An 18,152-nucleotide genomic window follows, 5' to 3' on the forward strand; every position below is an offset into this window, starting at 1 on the left:
TTGAAGTTTTTGAAGTTTTTTAACCATACATTATTCTTCCATATATATTAAATGTACTTTAAATGTAAAGAAAAGTTACAAAAAGCATACCACATGAGTATAAAATGGTCTTAGGCCATGTAAGACTGAGGATTATTTAGAGTCGATTTAGGCCGTAGCCCATATTTACATATAAAAATGCACACAGAGGCTATAAGAAATTGAAATTTGTTACTTTTTGCTCATTTCTATGCTAAGATGTCATGATACAAGAAGTCTAATTGCAAAAGGACTCTTGAATTCAACTTTTTTTTGCAGACAGTATGGTTTGATGACCAGTTTTTCACTTTTCAATGGAAAACTTGCATGTAGTTTTAGTCTCATTTGGCATATATTTGAACCACTTACTATCCTAAAGAAGAAAATTATGGTAGCATATGAAATGAATAGGGTGTACTGATCATTGTAAAGTGTTTTTTTTACAGATTTAGTGAAATATTTGTGATGGACTACAGATTTTATGTACAAAGCTCTTCACATTTCACATACATCAAACAGGCCGTTTAACCAGGGACATAAATACAAATATTCTGCACATTTTTTCTGTGATAATCTACTTTTCTCTAGATTCCGAGTTCACAAATGGTTAATTAAATTTGATTTAAGCATAGAAACACAAATATCAGGAACATAAAAAGCTGTCAGATAGAAAGTCAGCATGGCTCTTAGGCATAAAATGGAAACTGCTTTAAAATGCTTATTTTAGCCGTATAATGCCAAAATGCTTATTTTAACAGAATTTCTGTCAAACAAAGATGTAAATCCTTTACTTTTATTGAGTTTGACAAATTGAAACCAGCAAACCATTCAGGAAAGTTGCCAAAGTACAGAATCTACATTTACGGAATTCATCTCTTAGGCCCGAGAACACAGTTATTTCGTAGTGCATTTCTTTTAGACAGTAAATTCAAATTAAAAAAATCGCACCTGCTCTATCTCAAAAAGATTTTTACAGTGTAGTGTACTACTATTGATACAAATAATATCAAAATTATAGAAACTTCTACCAGCTCTAACTCAAAATATTGACAATTCTGTGTTAAGGGGGGCTAAAATTCAGTTTGACAGCTTCAGACATTCTAATTTTTGACCTTTTTTAACTGGACCAAATCACTACTTAACATAAAGATTCAGCACCCAAATTTTTTTAACATGTAATTTCATCCCCTTACTTAATATTTCATGCATAAAATATCAAGAAATAAATTGGGAAAGTGTATCAAAAAAAAATGCAAGTTATACACTGTTCACACTAGGGACTATATTTGTAGACAACGAAAACCAAAGGACGATAACTGTGTCCTTGGACCTAATAGGATAGAAAGACTTGACCAATTTTAATAAAACTTTGCATGACCTAAGCTTAGGCAATTATAAGATAGTTGGCCAAGTTTCATGGCCATAGGATATATATTATAGAAACTAGGGCCATTTTAATATTGAAATTTGGATGTTTATTTTTGACGTTTAAATCAAATATTTTCAACTGTCAAGATTTTGGCCTAAAAAATTTAAATATTGCAAAAATTTGCTTTTTAAATACTCTTGAATTTAATATAATAAGTATTTAAAGCAACGGAACACTCATTTGATTTATCAGATTTATTTCAGTTATTCAAAAGTCAAATTTATATGAGCCTGTGCCTGAAAATAGAGATTTTCGAATTAAGGGAAGCCTTACATAAACATGCATTTTTTTCAACCAATTTGAAGTTTTTGAAGTTTTTTAACCATACATTATTCTTCCATATATATTAAATGTACTTTAAATGTAAAGAAAAGTTACAAAAAGCATACCACATGAGTATAAAATGGTCTTAGGCCATGTAAGACTGAGAATTATTTAGAGTCGATTTAGGCCGTAGCCCATATTTACATATAAAAATGCACACAGAGGCTATAAGAAATTGAAATTTGTTACTTTTTGCTCATTTCTATGCTAAGATGTCATGATACAAGAAGTCTAATTGCAAAAGGACTCTTGAATTCAACTTTTTTTTGCAGACAGTATGGTTTGATGACCAGTTTTTCACTTTTCAATGGAAAACTTGCATGTAGTTTTAGTCTCATTTGGCATATATTTGAACCACTTACTATCCTAAAGAAGAAAATTATGGTAGCATATGAAATGAATAGGGTGTACTGATCATTGTAAAGTGTTTTTTTTACAGATTTAGTGAAATATTTGTGATGGACTACAGATTTTATGTACAAAGCTCTTCACATTTCACATACATCAAACAGGCCGTTTAACCAGGGACATAAATACAAATATTCTGCACATTTTTTCTGTGATAATCTACTTTTCTCTAGATTCCGAGTTCACAAATGGTTAATTAAATTTGATTTAAGCATAGAAACACAAATATCAGGAACATAAAAAGCTGTCAGATAGAAAGTCAGCATGGCTCTTAGGCATAAAATGGAAACTGCTTTAAAATGCTTATTTTAGCCGTATAATGCCAAAATGCTTATTTTAACAGAATTTCTGTCAAACAAAGATGTAAATCCTTTACTTTTATTGAGTTTGACAAATTGAAACCAGCAAACCATTCAGGAAAGTTGCCAAAGTACAGAATCTACATTTACGGAATTCATCTCTTAGGCCCGAGAACACAGTTATTTCGTAGTGCATTTCTTTTAGACAGTAAATTCAAATTAAAAAAATCGCACCTGCTCTATCTCAAAAAGATTTTTACAGTGTAGTGTACTACTATTGATACAAATAATATCAAAATTATAGAAACTTCTACCAGCTCTAACTCAAAATATTGACAATTCTGTGTTAAGGGGGGCTAAAATTCAGTTTGACAGCTTCAGACATTCTAATTTTTGACCTTTTTTAACTGGACCAAATCACTACTTAACATAAAGATTCAGCACCCAAATTTTTTTAACATGTAATTTCATCCCCTTACTTAATATTTCATGCATAAAATATCAAGAAATAAATTGGGAAAGTGTATCAAAAAAAAATGCAAGTTATACACTGTTCACACTAGGGACTATATTTGTAGACAACGAAAACCAAAGGACGATAACTGTGTCCTTGGACCTATTCTAATAGGATAGAAAGACTTGACCAATTTTAATAAAACTTTGCATGACCTAAGCTTAGGCAATTATAAGATAGTTGGCCAAGTTTCATGGCCATAGGATATATATTATAGAAACTAGGGCCATTTTAATATTGAAATTTGGATGTTTATTTTTGACGTTTAAATCAAATATTTTCAACTGTCAAGATTTTGGCCTAAAAAATTTAAATATTGCAAAAATTTGCTTTTTAAATACTCTTGAATTTAATATAATAAGTATTTAAAGCAACGGAACACTCATTTGATTTATCAGATTTATTTCAGTTATTCAAAAGTCAAATTTATATGAGCCTGTGCCTGAAAATAGAGATTTTCGAATTAAGGGAAGCCTTACATAAACATGCATTTTTTTCAACCAATTTGAAGTTTTTGAAGTTTTTTAACCATACATTATTCTTCCATATATATTAAATGTACTTTAAATGTAAAGAAAAGTTACAAAAAGCATACCACATGAGTATAAAATGGTCTTAGGCCATGTAAGACTGAGAATTATTTAGAGTCGATTTAGGCCGTAGCCCATATTTACATATAAAAATGCACACAGAGGCTATAAGAAATTGAAATTTGTTACTTTTTGCTCATTTCTATGCTAAGATGTCATGATACAAGAAGTCTAATTGCAAAAGGACTCTTGAATTCAACTTTTTTTTGCAGACAGTATGGTTTGATGACCAGTTTTTCACTTTTCAATGGAAAACTTGCATGTAGTTTTAGTCTCATTTGGCATATATTTGAACCACTTACTATCCTAAAGAAGAAAATTATGGTAGCATATGAAATGAATAGGGTGTACTGATCATTGTAAAGTGTTTTTTTTACAGATTTAGTGAAATATTTGTGTTGGACTACAGATTTTATGTACAAAGCTCTTCACATTTCACATACATCAAACAGGCCGTTTAACCAGGGACATAAATACAAATATTCTGCACATTTTTTCTGTGATAATCTACTTTTCTCTAGATTCCGAGTTCACAAATGGTTAATTAAATTTGATTTAAGCATAGAAACACAAATATCAGGAACATAAAAAGCTGTCAGATAGAAAGTCAGCATGGCTCTTAGGCATAAAATGGAAACTGCTTTAAAATGCTTATTTTAGCCGTATAATGCCAAAATGCTTATTTTAACAGAATTTCTGTCAAACAAAGATGTAAATCCTTTACTTTTATTGAGTTTGACAAATTGAAACCAGCAAACCATTCAGGAAAGTTGCCAAAGTACAGAATCTACATTTACGGAATTCATCTCTTAGGATAGAAAGACTTGACCAATTTTAATAAAACTTTGCATGACCTAAGCTTAGGCAATTATAAGATAGTTGGCCAAGTTTCATGGCCATAGGATATATATTATAGAAACTAGGGCCATTTTAATATTGAAATTTGGATGTTTATTTTTGACGTTTAAATCAAATATTTTCAACTGTCAAGATTTTGGCCTAAAAAATTTAAATATTGCAAAAATTTGCTTTTTAAATACTCTTGAATTTAATATAATAAGTATTTAAAGCAACGGAACACTCATTTGATTTATCAGATTTATTTCAGTTATTCAAAAGTCAAATTTATATGAGCCTGTGCCTGAAAATAGAGATTTTCGAATTAAGGGAAGCCTTACATAAACATGCATTTTTTTCAACCAATTTGAAGTTTTTGAAGTTTTTTAACCATACATTATTCTTCCATATATATTAAATGTACTTTAAATGTAAAGAAAAGTTACAAAAAGCATACCACATGAGTATAAAATGGTCTTAGGCCATGTAAGACTGAGAATTATTTAGAGTTGATTTAGGCCGTAGCCCATATTTACATATAAAAATGCACACAGAGGCTATAAGAAATTGAAATTTGTTACTTTTTGCTCATTTCTATGCTAAGATGTCATGATACAAGAAGTCTAATTGCAAAAGGACTCTTGAATTCAACTTTTTTTTGCAGACAGTATGGTTTGATGACCAGTTTTTCACTTTTCAATGGAAAACTTGCATGTAGTTTTAGTCTCATTTGGCATATATTTGAACCACTTACTATCCTAAAGAAGAAAATTATGGTAGCATATGAAATGAATAGGGTGTACTGATCATTGTAAAGTGTTTTTTTTACAGATTTAGTGAAATATTTGTGATGGACTACAGATTTTATGTACAAAGCTCTTCACATTTCACATACATCAAACAGGCCGTTTAACCAGGGACATAAATACAAATATTCTGCACATTTTTTCTGTGATAATCTACTTTTCTCTAGATTCCGAGTTCACAAATGGTTAATTAAATTTGATTTAAGCATAGAAACACAAATATCAGGAACATAAAAAGCTGTCAGATAGAAAGTCAGCATGGCTCTTAGGCATAAAATGGAAACTGCTTTAAAATGCTTATTTTAGCCGTATAATGCCAAAATGCTTATTTTAACAGAATTTCTGTCAAACAAAGATGTAAATCCTTTACTTTTATTGAGTTTGACAAATTGAAACCAGCAAACCATTCAGGAAAGTTGCCAAAGTACAGAATCTACATTTACGGAATTCATCTGGATAGAAAGACTTGACCAATTTTAATAAAACTTTGCATGACCTAAGCTTAGGCAATTATAAGATAGTTGGCCAAGTTTCATGGCCATAGGATATATATTATAGAAACTAGGGCCATTTTAATATTGAAATTTGGATGTTTATTTTTGACGTTTAAATCAAATATTTTCAACTGTCAAGATTTTGGCCTAAAAAATTTAAATATTGCAAAAATTTGCTTTTTAAATACTCTTGAATTTAATATAATAAGTATTTAAAGCAACGGAACACTCATTTGATTTATCAGATTTATTTCAGTTATTCAAAAGTCAAATTTATATGAGCCTGTGCCTGAAAATAGAGATTTTCGAATTAAGGGAAGCCTTACATAAACATGCATTTTTTTCAACCAATTTGAAGTTTTTGAAGTTTTTTAACCATACATTATTCTTCCATATATATTAAATGTACTTTAAATGTAAAGAAAAGTTACAAAAAGCATACCACATGAGTATAAAATGGTCTTAGGCCATGTAAGACTGAGAATTATTTAGAGTCGATTTAGGCCGTAGCCCATATTTACATATAAAAATGCACACAGAGGCTATAAGAAATTGAAATTTGTTACTTTTTGCTCATTTCTATGCTAAGATGTCATGATACAAGAAGTCTAATTGCAAAAGGACTCTTGAATTCAACTTTTTTTTGCAGACAGTATGGTTTGATGACCAGTTTTTCACTTTTCAATGGAAAACTTGCATGTAGTTTTAGTCTCATTTGGCATATATTTGAACCACTTACTATCCTAAAGAAGAAAATTATGGTAGCATATGAAATGAATAGGGTGTACTGATCATTGTAAAGTGTTTTTTTAACAGATTTAGTGAAATATTTGTGATGGACTACAGATTTTATGTACAAAGCTCTTCACATTTCACATACATCAAACAGGCCGTTTAACCAGGGACATAAATACAAATATTCTGCACATTTTTTCTGTGATAATCTACTTTTCTCTAGATTCCGAGTTCACAAATGGTTAATTAAATTTGATTTAAGCATAGAAACACAAATATCAGGAACATAAAAAGCTGTCAGATAGAAAGTCAGCATGGCTCTTAGGCATAAAATGGAAACTGCTTTAAAATGCTTATTTTAGCCGTATAATGCCAAAATGCTTATTTTAACAGAATTTCTGTCAAACAAAGATGTAAATCCTTTACTTTTATTGAGTTTGACAAATTGAAACCAGCAAACCATTCAGGAAAGTTGCCAAAGTACAGAATCTACATTTACGGAATTCATCTCTTAGGCCCGAGAACACAGTTATTTCGTAGTGCATTTCTTTTAGACAGTAAATTCAAATTAAAAAAATCGCACCTGCTCTATCTCAAAAAGATTTTTACAGTGTAGTGTACTACTATTGATACAAATAATATCAAAATTATAGAAACTTCTACCAGCTCTAACTCAAAATATTGACAATTCTGTGTTAAGGGGGGCTAAAATTCAGTTTGACAGCTTCAGACATTCTAATTTTTGACCTTTTTTAACTGGACCAAATCACTACTTAACATAAAGATTCAGCACCCAAATTTTTTTAACATGTAATTTCATCCCCTTACTTAATATTTCATGCATAAAATATCAAGAAATAAATTGGGAAAGTGTATCAAAAAAAAATGCAAGTTATACACTGTTCACACTAGGGACTATATTTGTAGACAACGAAAACCAAAGGACGATAACTGTGTCCTTGGACCTAATAGGATAGAAAGACTTGACCAATTTTAATAAAACTTTGCATGACCTAAGCTTAGGCAATTATAAGATAGTTGGCCAAGTTTCATGGCCATAGGATATATATTATAGAAACTAGGGCCATTTTAATATTGAAATTTGGATGTTTATTTTTGACGTTTAAATCAAATATTTTCAACTGTCAAGATTTTGGCCTAAAAAATTTAAATATTGCAAAAATTTGCTTTTTAAATACTCTTGAATTTAATATAATAAGTATTTAAAGCAACGGAACACTCATTTGATTTATCAGATTTATTTCAGTTATTCAAAAGTCAAATTTATATGAGCCTGTGCCTGAAAATAGAGATTTTCGAATTAAGGGAAGCCTTACATAAACATGCATTTTTTTCAACCAATTTGAAGTTTTTGAAGTTTTTTAACCATACATTATTCTTCCATATATATTAAATGTACTTTAAATGTAAAGAAAAGTTACAAAAAGCATACCACATGAGTATAAAATGGTCTTAGGCCATGTAAGACTGAGAATTATTTAGAGTCGATTTAGGCCGTAGCCCATATTTACATATAAAAATGCACACAGAGGCTATAAGAAATTGAAATTTGTTACTTTTTGCTCATTTCTATGCTAAGATGTCATGATACAAGAAGTCTAATTGCAAAAGGACTCTTGAATTCAACTTTTTTTTGCAGACAGTATGGTTTGATGACCAGTTTTTCACTTTTCAATGGAAAACTTGCATGTAGTTTTAGTCTCATTTGGCATATATTTGAACCACTTACTATCCTAAAGAAGAAAATTATGGTAGCATATGAAATGAATAGGGTGTACTGATCATTGTAAAGTGTTTTTTTTACAGATTTAGTGAAATATTTGTGTTGGACTACAGATTTTATGTACAAAGCTCTTCACATTTCACATACATCAAACAGGCCGTTTAACCAGGGACATAAATACAAATATTCTGCACATTTTTTCTGTGATAATCTACTTTTCTCTAGATTCCGAGTTCACAAATGGTTAATTAAATTTGATTTAAGCATAGAAACACAAATATCAGGAACATAAAAAGCTGTCAGATAGAAAGTCAGCATGGCTCTTAGGCATAAAATGGAAACTGCTTTAAAATGCTTATTTTAGCCGTATAATGCCAAAATGCTTATTTTAACAGAATTTCTGTCAAACAAAGATGTAAATCCTTTACTTTTATTGAGTTTGACAAATTGAAACCAGCAAACCATTCAGGAAAGTTGCCAAAGTACAGAATCTACATTTACGGAATTCATCTCTTAGGATAGAAAGACTTGACCAATTTTAATAAAACTTTGCATGACCTAAGCTTAGGCAATTATAAGATAGTTGGCCAAGTTTCATGGCCATAGGATATATATTATAGAAACTAGGGCCATTTTAATATTGAAATTTGGATGTTTATTTTTGACGTTTAAATCAAATATTTTCAACTGTCAAGATTTTGGCCTAAAAAATTTAAATATTGCAAAAATTTGCTTTTTAAATACTCTTGAATTTAATATAATAAGTATTTAAAGCAACGGAACACTCATTTGATTTATCAGATTTATTTCAGTTATTCAAAAGTCAAATTTATATGAGCCTGTGCCTGAAAATAGAGATTTTCGAATTAAGGGAAGCCTTACATAAACATGCATTTTTTTCAACCAATTTGAAGTTTTTGAAGTTTTTTAACCATACATTATTCTTCCATATATATTAAATGTACTTTAAATGTAAAGAAAAGTTACAAAAAGCATACCACATGAGTATAAAATGGTCTTAGGCCATGTAAGACTGAGAATTATTTAGAGTCGATTTAGGCCGTAGCCCATATTTACATATAAAAATGCACACAGAGGCTATAAGAAATTGAAATTTGTTACTTTTTGCTCATTTCTATGCTAAGATGTCATGATACAAGAAGTCTAATTGCAAAAGGACTCTTGAATTCAACTTTTTCTTGCAGACAGTATGGTTTGATGACCAGTTTTTCACTTTTCAATGGAAAACTTGCATGTAGTTTTAGTCTCATTTGGCATATATTTGAACCACTTACTATCCTAAAGAAGAAAATTATGGTAGCATATGAAATGAATAGGGTGTACTGATCATTGTAAAGTGTTTTTTTTACAGATTTAGTGAAATATTTGTGATGGACTACAGATTTTATGTACAAAGCTCTTCACATTTCACATACATCAAACAGGCCGTTTAACCAGGGACATAAATACAAATATTCTGCACATTTTTTCTGTGATAATCTACTTTTCTCTAGATTCCGAGTTCACAAATGGTTAATTAAATTTGATTTAAGCATAGAAACACAAATATCAGGAACATAAAAAGCTGTCAGATAGAAAGTCAGCATGGCTCTTAGGCATAAAATGGAAACTGCTTTAAAATGCTTATTTTAGCCGTATAATGCCAAAATGCTTATTTTAACAGAATTTCTGTCAAACAAAGATGTAAATCCTTTACTTTTATTGAGTTTGACAAATTGAAACCAGCAAACCATTCAGGAAAGTTGCCAAAGTACAGAATCTACATTTACGGAATTCATCTCTTAGGCCCGAGAACACAGTTATTTCGTAGTGCATTTCTTTTAGACAGTAAATTCAAATTAAAAAAATCGCACCTGCTCTATCTCAAAAAGATTTTTACAGTGTAGTGTACTACTATTGATACAAATAATATCAAAATTATAGAAACTTCTACCAGCTCTAACTCAAAATATTGACAATTCTGTGTTAAGGGGGGCTAAAATTCAGTTTGACAGCTTCAGACATTCTAATTTTTGACCTTTTTTAACTGGACCAAATCACTACTTAACATAAAGATTCAGCACCCAAATTTTTTTAACATGTAATTTCATCCCCTTACTTAATATTTCATGCATAAAATATCAAGAAATAAATTGGGAAAGTGTATCAAAAAAAAATGCAAGTTATACACTGTTCACACTAGGGACTATATTTGTAGACAACGAAAACCAAAGGACGATAACTGTGTCCTTGGACCTAATAGGATAGAAAGACTTGACCAATTTTAATAAAACTTTGCATGACCTAAGCTTATGCAATTATAAGATAGTTGGCCAAGTTTCATGGCCATAGGATATATATTATAGAAACTAGGGCCATTTTAATATTGAAATTTGGATGTTTATTTTTGACGTTTAAATCAAATATTTTCAACTGTCAAGATTTTGGCCTAAAAAATTTAAATATTGCAAAAATTTGCTTTTTAAATACTCTTGAATTTAATATAATAAGTATTTAAAGCAACGGAACACTCATTTGATTTATCAGATTTATTTCAGTTATTCAAAAGTCAAATTTATATGAGCCTGTGCCTGAAAATAGAGATTTTCGAATTAAGGGAAGCCTTACATAAACATGCATTTTTTTCAACCAATTTGAAGTTTTTGAAGTTTTTTAACCATACATTATTCTTCCATATATATTAAATGTACTTTAAATGTAAAGAAAAGTTACAAAAAGCATACCACATCAGTATAAAATGGTCTTAGGCCATGTAAGACTGAGAATTATTTAGAGTCGATTTAGGCCGTAGCCCATATTTACATATAAAAATGCACACAGAGGCTATAAGAAATTGAAATTTGTTACTTTTTGCTCATTTCTATGCTAAGATGTCATGATACAAGAAGTCTAATTGCAAAAGGACTCTTGAATTCAACTTTTTTTTGCAGACAGTATGGTTTGATGACCAGTTTTTCACTTTTCAATGGAAAACTTGCATGTAGTTTTAGTCTCATTTGGCATATATTTGAACCACTTACTATCCTAAAGAAGAAAATTATGGTAGCATATGAAATGAATAGGGTGTACTGATCATTGTAAAGTGTTTTTTTAACAGATTTAGTGAAATATTTGTGATGGACTACAGATTTTATGTACAAAGCTCTTCACATTTCACATACATCAAACAGGCCGTTTAACCAGGGACATAAATACAAATATTCTGCACATTTTTTCTGTGATAATCTACTTTTCTCTAGATTCCGAGTTCACAAATGGTTAATTAAATTTGATTTAAGCATAGAAACACAAATATCAGGAACATAAAAAGCTGTCAGATAGAAAGTCAGCATGGCTCTTAGGCATAAAATGGAAACTGCTTTAAAATGCTTATTTTAGCCGTATAATGCCAAAATGCTTATTTTAACAGAATTTCTGTCAAACAAAGATGTAAATCCTTTACTTTTATTGAGTTTGACAAATTGAAACCAGCAAACCATTCAGGAAAGTTGCCAAAGTACAGAATCTACATTTACGGAATTCATCTCTTAGGCCCGAGAACACAGTTATTTCGTAGTGCATTTCTTTTAGACAGTAAATTCAAATTAAAAAAATCGCACCTGCTCTATCTCAAAAAGATTTTTACAGTGTAGTGTACTACTATTGATACAAATAATATCAAAATTATAGAAACTTCTACCAGCTCTAACTCAAAATATTGACAATTCTGTGTTAAGGGGGGCTAAAATTCAGTTTGACAGCTTCAGACATTCTAATTTTTGACCTTTTTTAACTGGACCAAATCACTACTTAACATAAAGATTCAGCACCCAAATTTTTTTAACATGTAATTTCATCCCCTTACTTAATATTTCATGCATAAAATATCAAGAAATAAATTGGGAAAGTGTATAAAAAAAAAATGCAAGTTATACACTGTTCACACTAGGGACTATATTTGTAGACAACGAAAACCAAAGGACGATAACTGTGTCCTTGGACCTAATAGGATAGAAAGACTTGACCAATTTTAATAAAACTTTGCATGACCTAAGCTTAGGCAATTATAAGATAGTTGGCCAAGTTTCATGGCCATAGGATATATATTATAGAAACTAGGGCCATTTTAATATTGAAATTTGGATGTTTATTTTTGACGTTTAAATCAAATATTTTCAACTGTCAAGATTTTGGCCTAAAAAATTTAAATATTGCAAAAATTTGCTTTTTAAATACTCTTGAATTTAATATAATAAGTATTTAAAGCAACGGAACACTCATTTGATTTATCAGATTTATTTCAGTTATTCAAAAGTCAAATTTATATGAGCCTGTGCCTGAAAATAGAGATTTTCGAATTAAGGGAAGCCTTACATAAACATGCATTTTTTTCAACCAATTTGAAGTTTTTGAAGTTTTTTAACCATACATTATTCTTCCATATATATTAAATGTACTTTAAATGTAAAGAAAAGTTACAAAAAGCATACCACATGAGTATAAAATGGTCTTAGGCCATGTAAGACTGAGAATTATTTAGAGTCGATTTAGGCCGTAGCCCATATTTACATATAAAAATGCACACAGAGGCTATAAGAAATTGAAATTTGTTACTTTTTGCTCATTTCTATGCTAAGATGTCATGATACAAGAAGTCTAATTGCAAAAGGACTCTTGAATTCAACTTTTTTTTGCAGACAGTATGGTTTGATGACCAGTTTTTCACTTTTCAATGGAAAACTTGCATGTAGTTTTAGTCTCATTTGGCATATATTTGAACCACTTACTATCCTAAAGAAGAAAATTATGGTAGCATATGAAATGAATAGGGTGTACTGATCATTGTAAAGTGTTTTTTTAACAGATTTAGTGAAATATTTGTGATGGACTACAGATTTTATGTACAAAGCTCTTCACATTTCACATACATCAAACAGGCCGTTTAACCAGGGACATAAATACAAATATTCTGCACATTTTTTCTGTGATAATCTACTTTTCTCTAGATTCCGAGTTCACAAATGGTTAATTAAATTTGATTTAAGCATAGAAACACAAATATCAGGAACATAAAAAGCTGTCAGATAGAAAGTCAGCATGGCTCTTAGGCATAAAATGGAAACTGCTTTAAAATGCTTATTTTAGCCGTATAATGCCAAAATGCTTATTTTAACAGAATTTCTGTCAAACAAAGATGTAAATCCTTTACTTTTATTGAGTTTGACAAATTGAAACCAGCAAACCATTCAGGAAAGTTGCCAAAGTACAGAATCTACATTTACGGAATTCATCTCTTAGGCCCGAGAACACAGTTATTTCGTAGTGCATTTCTTTTAGACAGTAAATTCAAATTAAAAAAATCGCACCTGCTCTATCTCAAAAAGATTTTTACAGTGTAGTGTACTACTATTGATACAAATAATATCAAAATTATAGAAACTTCTACCAGCTCTAACTCAAAATATTGACAATTCTGTGTTAAGGGGGGCTAAAATTCAGTTTGACAGCTTCAGACATTCTAATTTTTGACCTTTTTTAACTGGACCAAATCACTACTTAACATAAAGATTCAGCACCCAAATTTTTTTAACATGTAATTTCATCCCCTTACTTAATATTTCATGCATAAAATATCAAGAAATAAATTGGGAAAGTGTATCAAAAAAAAATGCAAGTTATACACTGTTCACACTAGGGACTATATTTGTAGACAACGAAAACCAAAGGACGATAACTGTGTCCTTGGACCTAATAGGATAGAAAGACTTGACCAATTTTAATAAAACTTTGCATGACCTAAGCTTAGGCAATTATAAGATAGTTGGCCAAGTTTCATGGCCATAGGATATATATTATAGAAACTAGGGCCATTTTAATATTGAAATTTGGATGTTTATTTTTGACGTTTAAATCAAATATTTTCAACTGTCAAGATTTTGGCCTAAAAAATTTAAATATTGCAAAAATTTGCTTTTTAAATACTCTTGAATTTAATATAATAAGTATTTAAAGCAACGGAACACTCATTTGATTTATCAGATTTATTTCAGTTATTCAAAAGTCAAATTTATATGAGCCTGTGCCTGAAAATAGAGATTTTCGAATTAAGGGAAGCCTTACATAAACATGCATTTTTTTCAACCAATTTGAAGTTTTTGAAGTTTTTTAACCATACATTATTCTTCCATATATATTAAATGTACTTTAAATGTAAAGAAAAGTTACAAAAAGCATACCACATGAGTATAAAATGGTCTTAGGCCATGTAAGACTGAGAATTATTTAGAGTCGATTTAGGCCGTAGCCCATATTTACATATAAAAATGCACACAGAGGCTATAAGAAATTGAAATTTGTTACTTTTTGCTCATTTCTATGCTAAGATGTCATGATACAAGAAGTCTAATTGCAAAAGGACTCTTGAATTCAACTTTTTTTTGCAGACAGTATGGTTTGATGACCAGTTTTTCACTTTTCAATGGAAAACTTGCATGTAGTTTTAGTCTCATTTGGCATATATTTGAACCACTTACTATCCTAAAGAAGAAAATTATGGTAGCATATGAAATGAATAGGGTGTACTGATCATTGTAAAGTGTTTTTTTAACAGATTTAGTGAAATATTTGTGATGGACTACAGATTTTATGTACAAAGCTCTTCACATTTCACATACATCAAACAGGCCGTTTAACCAGGGACATAAATACAAATATTCTGCACATTTTTTCTGTGATAATCTACTTTTCTCTAGATTCCGAGTTCACAAATGGTTAATTAAATTTGATTTAAGCATAGAAACACAAATATCAGGAACATAAAAAGCTGTCAGATAGAAAGTCAGCATGGCTCTTAGGCATAAAATGGAAACTGCTTTAAAATGCTTATTTTAGCCGTATAATGCCAAAATGCTTATTTTAACAGAATTTCTGTCAAACAAAGATGTAAATCCTTTACTTTTATTGAGTTTGACAAATTGAAACCAGCAAACCATTCAGGAAAGTTGCCAATGTACAGAATCTACATTTACGGAATTCATCTCTTAGGCCCGAGAACACAGTTATTTCGTAGTGCATTTCTTTTAGACAGTAAATTCAAATTAAAAAAATCGCACCTGCTCTATCTCAAAAAGATTTTTACAGTGTAGTGTACTACTATTGATACAAATAATATCAAAATTATAGAAACTTCTACCAGCTCTAACTCAAAATATTGACAATTCTGTGTTAAGGGGGGCTAAAATTCAGTTTGACAGCTTCAGACATTCTAATTTTTGACCTTTTTTAACTGGACCAAATCACTACTTAACATAAAGATTCAGCACCCAAATTTTTTTAACATGTAATTTCATCCCCTTACTTAATATTTCATGCATAAAATATCAAGAAATAAATTGGGAAAGTGTATAAAAAAAAAATGCAAGTTATACACTGTTCACACTAGGGACTATATTTGTAGACAACGAAAACCAAAGGACGATAACTGTGTCCTTGGACCTAATAGGATAGAAAGACTTGACCAATTTTAATAAAACTTTGCATGACCTAAGCTTAGGCAATTATAAGATAGTTGGCCAAGTTTCATGGCCATAGGATATATATTATAGAAACTAGGGCCATTTTAATATTGAAATTTGGATGTTTATTTTTGACGTTTAAATCAAATATTTTCAACTGTCAAGATTTTGGCCTAAAAAATTTAAATATTGCAAAAATTTGCTTTTTAAATACTCTTGAATTTAATATAATAAGTATTTAAAGCAACGGAACACTCATTTGATTTATCAGATTTATTTCAGTTATTCAAAAGTCAAATTTATATGAGCCTGTGCCTGAAAATAGAGATTTTCGAATTAAGGGAAGCCTTACATAAACATGCATTTTTTTCAACCAATTTGAAGTTTTTGAAGTTTTTTAACCATACATTATTCTTCCATATATATTAAATGTACTTTAAATGTAAAGAAAAGTTACAAAAAGCATACCACATGAGTATAAAATGGTCTTAGGCCATGTAAGACTGAGAATTATTTAGAGTCGATTTAGGCCGTAGCCCATATTTACATATAAAAATGCACACAGAGGCTATAAGAAATTGAAATTTGTTACTTTTTGCTCATTTCTATGCTAAGATGTCATGATACAAGAAGTCTAATTGCAAAAGGACTCTTGAATTCAACTTTTTTTTGCAGACAGTATGGTTTGATGACCAGTTTTTCACTTTTCAATGGAAAACTTGCATGTAGTTTTAGTCTCATTTGGCATATATTTGAACCACTTACTATCCTAAAGAAGAAAATTATGGTAGCATATGAAATGAATAGGGTGTACTGATCATTGTAAAGTGTTTTTTTAACAGATTTAGTGAAATATTTGTGATGGACTACAGATTTTATGTACAAAGCTCTTCACATTTCACATACATCAAACAGGCCGTTTAACCAGGGACATAAATACAAATATTCTGCACATTTTTTCTGTGATAATCTACTTTTCTCTAGATTCCGAGTTCACAAATGGTTAATTAAATTTGATTTAAGCATAGAAACACAAATATCAGGAACATAAAAAGCTGTCAGATAGAAAGTCAGCATGGCTCTTAGGCATAAAATGGAAACTGCTTTAAAATGCTTATTTTAGCCGTATAATGCCAAAATGCTTATTTTAACAGAATTTCTGTCAAACAAAGATGTAAATCCTTTACTTTTATTGAGTTTGACAAATTGAAACCAGCAAACCATTCAGGAAAGTTGCCAAAGTACAGAATCTACATTTACGGAATTCATCTCTTAGGCCCGAGAACACAGTTATTTCGTAGTGCATTTCTTTTAGACAGTAAATTCAAATTAAAAAAATCGCACCTGCTCTATCTCAAAAAGATTTTTACAGTGTAGTGTACTACTATTGATACAAATAATATCAAAATTATAGAAACTTCTACCAGCTCTAACTCAAAATATTGACAATTCTGTGTTAAGGGGGGCTAAAATTCAGTTTGACAGCTTCAGACATTCTAATTTTTGACCTTTTTTAACTGGACCAAATCACTACTTAACATAAAGATTCAGCACCCAAATTTTTTTAACATGTAATTTCATCCCCTTACTTAATATTTCATGCATAAAATATCAAGAAATAAATTGGGAAAGTGTATAAAAAAAAAATGCAAGTTATACACTGTTCACACTAGGGACTATATTTGTAGACAACGAAAACCAAAGGACGATAACTGTGTCCTTGGACCACATCCAACGGATTAATTTTAATCTGAAAAAGCATAAGCTTGTGCATAACAAAATATAACATGCATAAGTATCACCAGATTGTAGAATCCTTAGTTTTCGTTACATTTTATATAATTAAAAATTTTTTAAAAAAATCAATGTTAGTACCGATTATGACAATATTCAACATATATATATGTAGGACTCTGAACCGCGACGGTACTCCAAACCTCGATGGTCACGCTGAGGTGCGATGGGTTTGACGCTGAAGTGCATTTTTGATCACGCCGAAGTGCGAGGGTGGCATTGTGACGCTATCTTGTTGATAGCTACGCCGTTGTGTGATGGTGGTAACGCCGAAGTGCGATGGTCTACACAAATACATTTTCAATGCTTTTCATGTCGATGTAGAAGTAAATTTGTCTGTTCGTTTTGTTCACACACTGTTGTCAATATAATGGAATTGTGTTCTTATTTTTTATTTTTGAATATTTTGTAGAAGATACATTTATTTAAACACTAATAGTGTATACATTGTCACTTGACTGCCACTATTTAATTTATAGGCAAGCTTTTTGTAAAAGCTATATTTTTCTATACAATTATTGAGGTTTACGGCGCTAAATATATTTGCCGTCTTTGGCGTTTATGACGTTAATTTTTCTATGATGATGTTATTTCAATCTGTTTACGGCAGTTTACTATTTGGATTGTATTTGGACACACAAGATGA

Source organism: Mytilus californianus, unplaced genomic scaffold (assembly GCF_021869535.1).
Source record: "Mytilus californianus isolate M0D057914Y unplaced genomic scaffold, xbMytCali1.0.p SCAF_31, whole genome shotgun sequence".
In the NCBI taxonomy this organism is placed as follows: domain Eukaryota; kingdom Metazoa; phylum Mollusca; class Bivalvia; order Mytilida; family Mytilidae; genus Mytilus; species Mytilus californianus.